The sequence below is a fragment of the Patella vulgata genome, chromosome 8 (genome assembly GCF_932274485.2).
Source record: "Patella vulgata chromosome 8, xgPatVulg1.2, whole genome shotgun sequence".
NCBI classification, from domain to species: Eukaryota; Metazoa; Mollusca; class Gastropoda; family Patellidae; genus Patella; species Patella vulgata.
Window position 1 is genome coordinate 54,380,353 of NC_065886.2, and position 9,849 is coordinate 54,390,201.

The 9,849-nt window shown below is 51.2% G+C and overlaps 34 non-coding genes across 34 annotated transcripts; all 34 read right to left on the reverse strand.

Annotated features, from left to right (window-relative positions):
• Positions 1-13: 13 nt before the first annotated feature.
• Trnap-ugg (transfer RNA proline (anticodon UGG)) lies at positions 14-85 on the reverse strand. The gene has a single exon. It is a non-coding gene; the product is annotated as a tRNA-Pro (tRNA).
• Positions 86-498: 413 nt separating this feature from the next.
• On the reverse strand, positions 499-570 carry Trnap-cgg (transfer RNA proline (anticodon CGG)). Its single transcript has one exon. It is a non-coding gene; the product is annotated as a tRNA-Pro (tRNA).
• Positions 571-717: 147 nt separating this feature from the next.
• On the reverse strand, positions 718-789 carry Trnap-agg (transfer RNA proline (anticodon AGG)). The gene has a single exon. It is a non-coding gene; the product is annotated as a tRNA-Pro (tRNA).
• A 91-nt stretch (positions 790-880) lies between these two features.
• Positions 881-952, reverse strand: Trnap-ugg (transfer RNA proline (anticodon UGG)). The gene has a single exon. It is a non-coding gene; the product is annotated as a tRNA-Pro (tRNA).
• Positions 953-1,365: 413 nt separating this feature from the next.
• Trnap-cgg (transfer RNA proline (anticodon CGG)) lies at positions 1,366-1,437 on the reverse strand. Its single transcript has one exon. It is a non-coding gene; the product is annotated as a tRNA-Pro (tRNA).
• A 147-nt stretch (positions 1,438-1,584) lies between these two features.
• Positions 1,585-1,656, reverse strand: Trnap-agg (transfer RNA proline (anticodon AGG)). Its single transcript has one exon. It is a non-coding gene; the product is annotated as a tRNA-Pro (tRNA).
• A 91-nt stretch (positions 1,657-1,747) lies between these two features.
• On the reverse strand, positions 1,748-1,819 carry Trnap-ugg (transfer RNA proline (anticodon UGG)). Its single transcript has one exon. It is a non-coding gene; the product is annotated as a tRNA-Pro (tRNA).
• A 413-nt stretch (positions 1,820-2,232) lies between these two features.
• Trnap-cgg (transfer RNA proline (anticodon CGG)) lies at positions 2,233-2,304 on the reverse strand. The gene has a single exon. It is a non-coding gene; the product is annotated as a tRNA-Pro (tRNA).
• Positions 2,305-2,451: 147 nt separating this feature from the next.
• Trnap-agg (transfer RNA proline (anticodon AGG)) lies at positions 2,452-2,523 on the reverse strand. Its single transcript has one exon. It is a non-coding gene; the product is annotated as a tRNA-Pro (tRNA).
• A 91-nt stretch (positions 2,524-2,614) lies between these two features.
• Trnap-ugg (transfer RNA proline (anticodon UGG)) lies at positions 2,615-2,686 on the reverse strand. The gene has a single exon. It is a non-coding gene; the product is annotated as a tRNA-Pro (tRNA).
• A 413-nt stretch (positions 2,687-3,099) lies between these two features.
• Positions 3,100-3,171, reverse strand: Trnap-cgg (transfer RNA proline (anticodon CGG)). The gene has a single exon. It is a non-coding gene; the product is annotated as a tRNA-Pro (tRNA).
• A 147-nt stretch (positions 3,172-3,318) lies between these two features.
• Positions 3,319-3,390, reverse strand: Trnap-agg (transfer RNA proline (anticodon AGG)). The gene has a single exon. It is a non-coding gene; the product is annotated as a tRNA-Pro (tRNA).
• Positions 3,391-3,481: 91 nt separating this feature from the next.
• Trnap-ugg (transfer RNA proline (anticodon UGG)) lies at positions 3,482-3,553 on the reverse strand. The gene has a single exon. It is a non-coding gene; the product is annotated as a tRNA-Pro (tRNA).
• A 413-nt stretch (positions 3,554-3,966) lies between these two features.
• Trnap-cgg (transfer RNA proline (anticodon CGG)) lies at positions 3,967-4,038 on the reverse strand. Its single transcript has one exon. It is a non-coding gene; the product is annotated as a tRNA-Pro (tRNA).
• A 147-nt stretch (positions 4,039-4,185) lies between these two features.
• Positions 4,186-4,257, reverse strand: Trnap-agg (transfer RNA proline (anticodon AGG)). Its single transcript has one exon. It is a non-coding gene; the product is annotated as a tRNA-Pro (tRNA).
• Positions 4,258-4,348: 91 nt separating this feature from the next.
• Positions 4,349-4,420, reverse strand: Trnap-ugg (transfer RNA proline (anticodon UGG)). Its single transcript has one exon. It is a non-coding gene; the product is annotated as a tRNA-Pro (tRNA).
• Positions 4,421-4,833: 413 nt separating this feature from the next.
• Trnap-cgg (transfer RNA proline (anticodon CGG)) lies at positions 4,834-4,905 on the reverse strand. The gene has a single exon. It is a non-coding gene; the product is annotated as a tRNA-Pro (tRNA).
• A 147-nt stretch (positions 4,906-5,052) lies between these two features.
• On the reverse strand, positions 5,053-5,124 carry Trnap-agg (transfer RNA proline (anticodon AGG)). The gene has a single exon. It is a non-coding gene; the product is annotated as a tRNA-Pro (tRNA).
• A 91-nt stretch (positions 5,125-5,215) lies between these two features.
• Trnap-ugg (transfer RNA proline (anticodon UGG)) lies at positions 5,216-5,287 on the reverse strand. The gene has a single exon. It is a non-coding gene; the product is annotated as a tRNA-Pro (tRNA).
• Positions 5,288-5,700: 413 nt separating this feature from the next.
• Trnap-cgg (transfer RNA proline (anticodon CGG)) lies at positions 5,701-5,772 on the reverse strand. Its single transcript has one exon. It is a non-coding gene; the product is annotated as a tRNA-Pro (tRNA).
• Positions 5,773-5,919: 147 nt separating this feature from the next.
• On the reverse strand, positions 5,920-5,991 carry Trnap-agg (transfer RNA proline (anticodon AGG)). Its single transcript has one exon. It is a non-coding gene; the product is annotated as a tRNA-Pro (tRNA).
• A 91-nt stretch (positions 5,992-6,082) lies between these two features.
• Trnap-ugg (transfer RNA proline (anticodon UGG)) lies at positions 6,083-6,154 on the reverse strand. Its single transcript has one exon. It is a non-coding gene; the product is annotated as a tRNA-Pro (tRNA).
• Positions 6,155-6,567: 413 nt separating this feature from the next.
• Positions 6,568-6,639, reverse strand: Trnap-cgg (transfer RNA proline (anticodon CGG)). Its single transcript has one exon. It is a non-coding gene; the product is annotated as a tRNA-Pro (tRNA).
• A 147-nt stretch (positions 6,640-6,786) lies between these two features.
• Trnap-agg (transfer RNA proline (anticodon AGG)) lies at positions 6,787-6,858 on the reverse strand. Its single transcript has one exon. It is a non-coding gene; the product is annotated as a tRNA-Pro (tRNA).
• Positions 6,859-6,949: 91 nt separating this feature from the next.
• Positions 6,950-7,021, reverse strand: Trnap-ugg (transfer RNA proline (anticodon UGG)). Its single transcript has one exon. It is a non-coding gene; the product is annotated as a tRNA-Pro (tRNA).
• A 413-nt stretch (positions 7,022-7,434) lies between these two features.
• Positions 7,435-7,506, reverse strand: Trnap-cgg (transfer RNA proline (anticodon CGG)). Its single transcript has one exon. It is a non-coding gene; the product is annotated as a tRNA-Pro (tRNA).
• A 147-nt stretch (positions 7,507-7,653) lies between these two features.
• Trnap-agg (transfer RNA proline (anticodon AGG)) lies at positions 7,654-7,725 on the reverse strand. Its single transcript has one exon. It is a non-coding gene; the product is annotated as a tRNA-Pro (tRNA).
• Positions 7,726-7,816: 91 nt separating this feature from the next.
• Trnap-ugg (transfer RNA proline (anticodon UGG)) lies at positions 7,817-7,888 on the reverse strand. Its single transcript has one exon. It is a non-coding gene; the product is annotated as a tRNA-Pro (tRNA).
• A 413-nt stretch (positions 7,889-8,301) lies between these two features.
• Positions 8,302-8,373, reverse strand: Trnap-cgg (transfer RNA proline (anticodon CGG)). Its single transcript has one exon. It is a non-coding gene; the product is annotated as a tRNA-Pro (tRNA).
• Positions 8,374-8,520: 147 nt separating this feature from the next.
• Positions 8,521-8,592, reverse strand: Trnap-agg (transfer RNA proline (anticodon AGG)). The gene has a single exon. It is a non-coding gene; the product is annotated as a tRNA-Pro (tRNA).
• Positions 8,593-8,683: 91 nt separating this feature from the next.
• Trnap-ugg (transfer RNA proline (anticodon UGG)) lies at positions 8,684-8,755 on the reverse strand. Its single transcript has one exon. It is a non-coding gene; the product is annotated as a tRNA-Pro (tRNA).
• A 413-nt stretch (positions 8,756-9,168) lies between these two features.
• Trnap-cgg (transfer RNA proline (anticodon CGG)) lies at positions 9,169-9,240 on the reverse strand. The gene has a single exon. It is a non-coding gene; the product is annotated as a tRNA-Pro (tRNA).
• A 147-nt stretch (positions 9,241-9,387) lies between these two features.
• On the reverse strand, positions 9,388-9,459 carry Trnap-agg (transfer RNA proline (anticodon AGG)). The gene has a single exon. It is a non-coding gene; the product is annotated as a tRNA-Pro (tRNA).
• Positions 9,460-9,550: 91 nt separating this feature from the next.
• Trnap-ugg (transfer RNA proline (anticodon UGG)) lies at positions 9,551-9,622 on the reverse strand. Its single transcript has one exon. It is a non-coding gene; the product is annotated as a tRNA-Pro (tRNA).
• Between the last annotated feature and the right edge of the window lie 227 nt (positions 9,623-9,849).

Below are 9,849 nucleotides of genomic sequence, written 5' to 3' on the forward strand. Positions count from 1 at the left end.
AAAAAAGTAAGCAGGGCTTGTCCGGGATTCGAACCCGGGACCTCTCGCACCCAAAGCGAGAATCATACCCCTAGACCAACAAGCCGCCGTCGAGAAATACAGGCCGCATATATCTTTTTATTCTTATTCTTACCTCCTTCTTTTACAGGTTTTCGGACGTCCGTCTTTCAACACCGATTCGCTTCGTATAAGAAATCTAGTACAGCGAGGGTCGGACTCTAAAGCTCTGCCCACCGACTGACCGCTCGTACTCACTTTGATGGGTTCCCAAGCGCGTTGAACATAATGGTGGCTTCTCTTCGGCCGACACGCTTTAGCCGTGATTCGCTCGTGTTAATTGGCCACTCACACAGCCTGTATTGTATAACACGTACGAAGGAGGCAGAGTAACCATTTTCGCTCTCTTTGACCATTTTAGTGCACCGGGCTCAGAATCCCACCGACCCCATGCTTCTCCTTGACCGAGAGGTCAGCTGCGAAAACACATCGATGTAAAATGGGCTTGTCCGGGAATCGAACCCGGGACCTCTCGCACCCGAAGCGAGAATCATACCTCTAGACCAACAAGCCGCCACCTAAGCGCACCTGTAATTAGGTAGATCGTTCTGGACATGGCTTTATCCGACTCGGTATTTATGCGCCACGCTCCTTGGGGATTTGGGGCTCGTCCACATTCGCTAAAATTGCTACAAAGCGTCATACAAACCATCAAAAGTTGGGCTTGTCCGGGATTTGAACCCGGGACCTCTCGCACCCTAAGCGAGAATCATACCCCTAGACCAACAAGCCGCTGCCACCTCCCAGGGCGATGGAAAACACACTCGCTGTCTTCATCGCCGTTTCTTCAACAAAACATGCCTGGAATGCAAAAAAGTAAGCAGGGCTTGTCCGGGATTCGAACCCGGGACCTCTCGCACCCAAAGCGAGAATCATACCCCTAGACCAACAAGCCGCCGTCGAGAAATACAGGCCGCATATATCTTTTTATTCTTATTCTTACCTCCTTCTTTTACAGGTTTTCGGACGTCCGTCTTTCAACACCGATTCGCTTCGTATAAGAAATCTAGTACAGCGAGGGTCGGACTCTAAAGCTCTGCCCACCGACTGACCGCTCGTACTCACTTTGATGGGTTCCCAAGCGCGTTGAACATAATGGTGGCTTCTCTTCGGCCGACACGCTTTAGCCGTGATTCGCTCGTGTTAATTGGCCACTCACACAGCCTGTATTGTATAACACGTACGAAGGAGGCAGAGTAACCATTTTCGCTCTCTTTGACCATTTTAGTGCACCGGGCTCAGAATCCCACCGACCCCATGCTTCTCCTTGACCGAGAGGTCAGCTGCGAAAACACATCGATGTAAAATGGGCTTGTCCGGGAATCGAACCCGGGACCTCTCGCACCCGAAGCGAGAATCATACCTCTAGACCAACAAGCCGCCACCTAAGCGCACCTGTAATTAGGTAGATCGTTCTGGACATGGCTTTATCCGACTCGGTATTTATGCGCCACGCTCCTTGGGGATTTGGGGCTCGTCCACATTCGCTAAAATTGCTACAAAGCGTCATACAAACCATCAAAAGTTGGGCTTGTCCGGGATTTGAACCCGGGACCTCTCGCACCCTAAGCGAGAATCATACCCCTAGACCAACAAGCCGCTGCCACCTCCCAGGGCGATGGAAAACACACTCGCTGTCTTCATCGCCGTTTCTTCAACAAAACATGCCTGGAATGCAAAAAAGTAAGCAGGGCTTGTCCGGGATTCGAACCCGGGACCTCTCGCACCCAAAGCGAGAATCATACCCCTAGACCAACAAGCCGCCGTCGAGAAATACAGGCCGCATATATCTTTTTATTCTTATTCTTACCTCCTTCTTTTACAGGTTTTCGGACGTCCGTCTTTCAACACCGATTCGCTTCGTATAAGAAATCTAGTACAGCGAGGGTCGGACTCTAAAGCTCTGCCCACCGACTGACCGCTCGTACTCACTTTGATGGGTTCCCAAGCGCGTTGAACATAATGGTGGCTTCTCTTCGGCCGACACGCTTTAGCCGTGATTCGCTCGTGTTAATTGGCCACTCACACAGCCTGTATTGTATAACACGTACGAAGGAGGCAGAGTAACCATTTTCGCCCTCTTTGACCATTTTAGTGCACCGGGCTCAGAATCCCACCGACCCCATGCTTCTCCTTGACCGAGAGGTCAGCTGCGAAAACACATCGATGTAAAATGGGCTTGTCCGGGAATCGAACCCGGGACCTCTCGCACCCGAAGCGAGAATCATACCTCTAGACCAACAAGCCGCCACCTAAGCGCACCTGTAATTAGGTAGATCGTTCTGGACATGGCTTTATCCGACTCGGTATTTATGCGCCACGCTCCTTGGGGATTTGGGGCTCGTCCACATTCGCTAAAATTGCTACAAAGCGTCATACAAACCATCAAAAGTTGGGCTTGTCCGGGATTTGAACCCGGGACCTCTCGCACCCTAAGCGAGAATCATACCCCTAGACCAACAAGCCGCTGCCACCTCCCAGGGCGATGGAAAACACACTCGCTGTCTTCATCGCCGTTTCTTCAACAAAACATGCCTGGAATGCAAAAAAGTAAGCAGGGCTTGTCCGGGATTCGAACCCGGGACCTCTCGCACCCAAAGCGAGAATCATACCCCTAGACCAACAAGCCGCCGTCGAGAAATACAGGCCGCATATATCTTTTTATTCTTATTCTTACCTCCTTCTTTTACAGGTTTTCGGACGTCCGTCTTTCAACACCGATTCGCTTCGTATAAGAAATCTAGTACAGCGAGGGTCGGACTCTAAAGCTCTGCCCACCGACTGACCGCTCGTACTCACTTTGATGGGTTCCCAAGCGCGTTGAACATAATGGTGGCTTCTCTTCGGCCGACACGCTTTAGCCGTGATTCGCTCGTGTTAATTGGCCACTCACACAGCCTGTATTGTATAACACGTACGAAGGAGGCAGAGTAACCATTTTCGCTCTCTTTGACCATTTTAGTGCACCGGGCTCAGAATCCCACCGACCCCATGCTTCTCCTTGACCGAGAGGTCAGCTGCGAAAACACATCGATGTAAAATGGGCTTGTCCGGGAATCGAACCCGGGACCTCTCGCACCCGAAGCGAGAATCATACCTCTAGACCAACAAGCCGCCACCTAAGCGCACCTGTAATTAGGTAGATCGTTCTGGACATGGCTTTATCCGACTCGGTATTTATGCGCCACGCTCCTTGGGGATTTGGGGCTCGTCCACATTCGCTAAAATTGCTACAAAGCGTCATACAAACCATCAAAAGTTGGGCTTGTCCGGGATTTGAACCCGGGACCTCTCGCACCCTAAGCGAGAATCATACCCCTAGACCAACAAGCCGCTGCCACCTCCCAGGGCGATGGAAAACACACTCGCTGTCTTCATCGCCGTTTCTTCAACAAAACATGCCTGGAATGCAAAAAAGTAAGCAGGGCTTGTCCGGGATTCGAACCCGGGACCTCTCGCACCCAAAGCGAGAATCATACCCCTAGACCAACAAGCCGCCGTCGAGAAATACAGGCCGCATATATCTTTTTATTCTTATTCTTACCTCCTTCTTTTACAGGTTTTCGGACGTCCGTCTTTCAACACCGATTCGCTTCGTATAAGAAATCTAGTACAGCGAGGGTCGGACTCTAAAGCTCTGCCCACCGACTGACCGCTCGTACTCACTTTGATGGGTTCCCAAGCGCGTTGAACATAATGGTGGCTTCTCTTCGGCCGACACGCTTTAGCCGTGATTCGCTCGTGTTAATTGGCCACTCACACAGCCTGTATTGTATAACACGTACGAAGGAGGCAGAGTAACCATTTTCGCTCTCTTTGACCATTTTAGTGCACCGGGCTCAGAATCCCACCGACCCCATGCTTCTCCTTGACCGAGAGGTCAGCTGCGAAAACACATCGATGTAAAATGGGCTTGTCCGGGAATCGAACCCGGGACCTCTCGCACCCGAAGCGAGAATCATACCTCTAGACCAACAAGCCGCCACCTAAGCGCACCTGTAATTAGGTAGATCGTTCTGGACATGGCTTTATCCGACTCGGTATTTATGCGCCACGCTCCTTGGGGATTTGGGGCTCGTCCACATTCGCTAAAATTGCTACAAAGCGTCATACAAACCATCAAAAGTTGGGCTTGTCCGGGATTTGAACCCGGGACCTCTCGCACCCTAAGCGAGAATCATACCCCTAGACCAACAAGCCGCTGCCACCTCCCAGGGCGATGGAAAACACACTCGCTGTCTTCATCGCCGTTTCTTCAACAAAACATGCCTGGAATGCAAAAAAGTAAGCAGGGCTTGTCCGGGATTCGAACCCGGGACCTCTCGCACCCAAAGCGAGAATCATACCCCTAGACCAACAAGCCGCCGTCGAGAAATACAGGCCGCATATATCTTTTTATTCTTATTCTTACCTCCTTCTTTTACAGGTTTTCGGACGTCCGTCTTTCAACACCGATTCGCTTCGTATAAGAAATCTAGTACAGCGAGGGTCGGACTCTAAAGCTCTGCCCACCGACTGACCGCTCGTACTCACTTTGATGGGTTCCCAAGCGCGTTGAACATAATGGTGGCTTCTCTTCGGCCGACACGCTTTAGCCGTGATTCGCTCGTGTTAATTGGCCACTCACACAGCCTGTATTGTATAACACGTACGAAGGAGGCAGAGTAACCATTTTCGCTCTCTTTGACCATTTTAGTGCACCGGGCTCAGAATCCCACCGACCCCATGCTTCTCCTTGACCGAGAGGTCAGCTGCGAAAACACATCGATGTAAAATGGGCTTGTCCGGGAATCGAACCCGGGACCTCTCGCACCCGAAGCGAGAATCATACCTCTAGACCAACAAGCCGCCACCTAAGCGCACCTGTAATTAGGTAGATCGTTCTGGACATGGCTTTATCCGACTCGGTATTTATGCGCCACGCTCCTTGGGGATTTGGGGCTCGTCCACATTCGCTAAAATTGCTACAAAGCGTCATACAAACCATCAAAAGTTGGGCTTGTCCGGGATTTGAACCCGGGACCTCTCGCACCCTAAGCGAGAATCATACCCCTAGACCAACAAGCCGCTGCCACCTCCCAGGGCGATGGAAAACACACTCGCTGTCTTCATCGCCGTTTCTTCAACAAAACATGCCTGGAATGCAAAAAAGTAAGCAGGGCTTGTCCGGGATTCGAACCCGGGACCTCTCGCACCCAAAGCGAGAATCATACCCCTAGACCAACAAGCCGCCGTCGAGAAATACAGGCCGCATATATCTTTTTATTCTTATTCTTACCTCCTTCTTTTACAGGTTTTCGGACGTCCGTCTTTCAACACCGATTCGCTTCGTATAAGAAATCTAGTACAGCGAGGGTCGGACTCTAAAGCTCTGCCCACCGACTGACCGCTCGTACTCACTTTGATGGGTTCCCAAGCGCGTTGAACATAATGGTGGCTTCTCTTCGGCCGACACGCTTTAGCCGTGATTCGCTCGTGTTAATTGGCCACTCACACAGCCTGTATTGTATAACACGTACGAAGGAGGCAGAGTAACCATTTTCGCTCTCTTTGACCATTTTAGTGCACCGGGCTCAGAATCCCACCGACCCCATGCTTCTCCTTGACCGAGAGGTCAGCTGCGAAAACACATCGATGTAAAATGGGCTTGTCCGGGAATCGAACCCGGGACCTCTCGCACCCGAAGCGAGAATCATACCTCTAGACCAACAAGCCGCCACCTAAGCGCACCTGTAATTAGGTAGATCGTTCTGGACATGGCTTTATCCGACTCGGTATTTATGCGCCACGCTCCTTGGGGATTTGGGGCTCGTCCACATTCGCTAAAATTGCTACAAAGCGTCATACAAACCATCAAAAGTTGGGCTTGTCCGGGATTTGAACCCGGGACCTCTCGCACCCTAAGCGAGAATCATACCCCTAGACCAACAAGCCGCTGCCACCTCCCAGGGCGATGGAAAACACACTCGCTGTCTTCATCGCCGTTTCTTCAACAAAACATGCCTGGAATGCAAAAAAGTAAGCAGGGCTTGTCCGGGATTCGAACCCGGGACCTCTCGCACCCAAAGCGAGAATCATACCCCTAGACCAACAAGCCGCCGTCGAGAAATACAGGCCGCATATATCTTTTTATTCTTATTCTTACCTCCTTCTTTTACAGGTTTTCGGACGTCCGTCTTTCAACACCGATTCGCTTCGTATAAGAAATCTAGTACAGCGAGGGTCGGACTCTAAAGCTCTGCCCACCGACTGACCGCTCGTACTCACTTTGATGGGTTCCCAAGCGCGTTGAACATAATGGTGGCTTCTCTTCGGCCGACACGCTTTAGCCGTGATTCGCTCGTGTTAATTGGCCACTCACACAGCCTGTATTGTATAACACGTACGAAGGAGGCAGAGTAACCATTTTCGCTCTCTTTGACCATTTTAGTGCACCGGGCTCAGAATCCCACCGACCCCATGCTTCTCCTTGACCGAGAGGTCAGCTGCGAAAACACATCGATGTAAAATGGGCTTGTCCGGGAATCGAACCCGGGACCTCTCGCACCCGAAGCGAGAATCATACCTCTAGACCAACAAGCCGCCACCTAAGCGCACCTGTAATTAGGTAGATCGTTCTGGACATGGCTTTATCCGACTCGGTATTTATGCGCCACGCTCCTTGGGGATTTGGGGCTCGTCCACATTCGCTAAAATTGCTACAAAGCGTCATACAAACCATCAAAAGTTGGGCTTGTCCGGGATTTGAACCCGGGACCTCTCGCACCCTAAGCGAGAATCATACCCCTAGACCAACAAGCCGCTGCCACCTCCCAGGGCGATGGAAAACACACTCGCTGTCTTCATCGCCGTTTCTTCAACAAAACATGCCTGGAATGCAAAAAAGTAAGCAGGGCTTGTCCGGGATTCGAACCCGGGACCTCTCGCACCCAAAGCGAGAATCATACCCCTAGACCAACAAGCCGCCGTCGAGAAATACAGGCCGCATATATCTTTTTATTCTTATTCTTACCTCCTTCTTTTACAGGTTTTCGGACGTCCGTCTTTCAACACCGATTCGCTTCGTATAAGAAATCTAGTACAGCGAGGGTCGGACTCTAAAGCTCTGCCCACCGACTGACCGCTCGTACTCACTTTGATGGGTTCCCAAGCGCGTTGAACATAATGGTGGCTTCTCTTCGGCCGACACGCTTTAGCCGTGATTCGCTCGTGTTAATTGGCCACTCACACAGCCTGTATTGTATAACACGTACGAAGGAGGCAGAGTAACCATTTTCGCTCTCTTTGACCATTTTAGTGCACCGGGCTCAGAATCCCACCGACCCCATGCTTCTCCTTGACCGAGAGGTCAGCTGCGAAAACACATCGATGTAAAATGGGCTTGTCCGGGAATCGAACCCGGGACCTCTCGCACCCGAAGCGAGAATCATACCTCTAGACCAACAAGCCGCCACCTAAGCGCACCTGTAATTAGGTAGATCGTTCTGGACATGGCTTTATCCGACTCGGTATTTATGCGCCACGCTCCTTGGGGATTTGGGGCTCGTCCACATTCGCTAAAATTGCTACAAAGCGTCATACAAACCATCAAAAGTTGGGCTTGTCCGGGATTTGAACCCGGGACCTCTCGCACCCTAAGCGAGAATCATACCCCTAGACCAACAAGCCGCTGCCACCTCCCAGGGCGATGGAAAACACACTCGCTGTCTTCATCGCCGTTTCTTCAACAAAACATGCCTGGAATGCAAAAAAGTAAGCAGGGCTTGTCCGGGATTCGAACCCGGGACCTCTCGCACCCAAAGCGAGAATCATACCCCTAGACCAACAAGCCGCCGTCGAGAAATACAGGCCGCATATATCTTTTTATTCTTATTCTTACCTCCTTCTTTTACAGGTTTTCGGACGTCCGTCTTTCAACACCGATTCGCTTCGTATAAGAAATCTAGTACAGCGAGGGTCGGACTCTAAAGCTCTGCCCACCGACTGACCGCTCGTACTCACTTTGATGGGTTCCCAAGCGCGTTGAACATAATGGTGGCTTCTCTTCGGCCGACACGCTTTAGCCGTGATTCGCTCGTGTTAATTGGCCACTCACACAGCCTGTATTGTATAACACGTACGAAGGAGGCAGAGTAACCATTTTCGCTCTCTTTGACCATTTTAGTGCACCGGGCTCAGAATCCCACCGACCCCATGCTTCTCCTTGACCGAGAGGTCAGCTGCGAAAACACATCGATGTAAAATGGGCTTGTCCGGGAATCGAACCCGGGACCTCTCGCACCCGAAGCGAGAATCATACCTCTAGACCAACAAGCCGCCACCTAAGCGCACCTGTAATTAGGTAGATCGTTCTGGACATGGCTTTATCCGACTCGGTATTTATGCGCCACGCTCCTTGGGGATTTGGGGCTCGTCCACATTCGCTAAAATTGCTACAAAGCGTCATACAAACCATCAAAAGTTGGGCTTGTCCGGGATTTGAACCCGGGACCTCTCGCACCCTAAGCGAGAATCATACCCCTAGACCAACAAGCCGCTGCCACCTCCCAGGGCGATGGAAAACACACTCGCTGTCTTCATCGCCGTTTCTTCAACAAAACATGCCTGGAATGCAAAAAAGTAAGCAGGGCTTGTCCGGGATTCGAACCCGGGACCTCTCGCACCCAAAGCGAGAATCATACCCCTAGACCAACAAGCCGCCGTCGAGAAATACAGGCCGCATATATCTTTTTATTCTTATTCTTACCTCCTTCTTTTACAGGTTTTCGGACGTCCGTCTTTCAACACCGATTCGCTTCGTATAAGAAATCTAGTACAGCGAGGGTCGGACTCTAAAGCTCTGCCCACCGACTGACCGCTCGTACTCACTTTGATGGGTTCCCAAGCGCGTTGAACATAATGGTGGCTTCTCTTCGGCCGACACGCTTTAGCCGTGATTCGCTCGTGTTAATTGGCCACTCACACAGCCTGTATTGTATAACACGTACGAAGGAGGCAGAGTAACCATTTTCGCTCTCTTTGACCATTTTAGTGCACCGGGCTCAGAATCCCACCGACCCCATGCTTCTCCTTGACCGAGAGGTCAGCTGCGAAAACACATCGATGTAAAATGGGCTTGTCCGGGAATCGAACCCGGGACCTCTCGCACCCGAAGCGAGAATCATACCTCTAGACCAACAAGCCGCCACCTAAGCGCACCTGTAATTAGGTAGATCGTTCTGGACATGGCTTTATCCGACTCGGTATTTATGCGCCACGCTCCTTGGGGATTTGGGGCTCGTCCACATTCGCTAAAATTGCTACAAAGCGTCATACAAACCATCAAAAGTTGGGCTTGTCCGGGATTTGAACCCGGGACCTCTCGCACCCTAAGCGAGAATCATACCCCTAGACCAACAAGCCGCTGCCACCTCCCAGGGCGATGGAAAACACACTCGCTGTCTTCATCGCCGTTTCTTCAACAAAACATGCCTGGAATGCAAAAAAGTAAGCAGGGCTTGTCCGGGATTCGAACCCGGGACCTCTCGCACCCAAAGCGAGAATCATACCCCTAGACCAACAAGCCGCCGTCGAGAAATACAGGCCGCATATATCTTTTTATTCTTATTCTTACCTCCTTCTTTTACAGGTTTTCGGACGTCCGTCTTTCAACACCGATTCGCTTCGTATAAGAAATCTAGTACAGCGAGGGTCGGACTCTAAAGCTCTGCCCACCGACTGACCGCTCGTACTCACTTTGATGGGTTCCCAAGCGCGTTGAACATAATGGTGGCTTCTCTTCGGCCGACACGC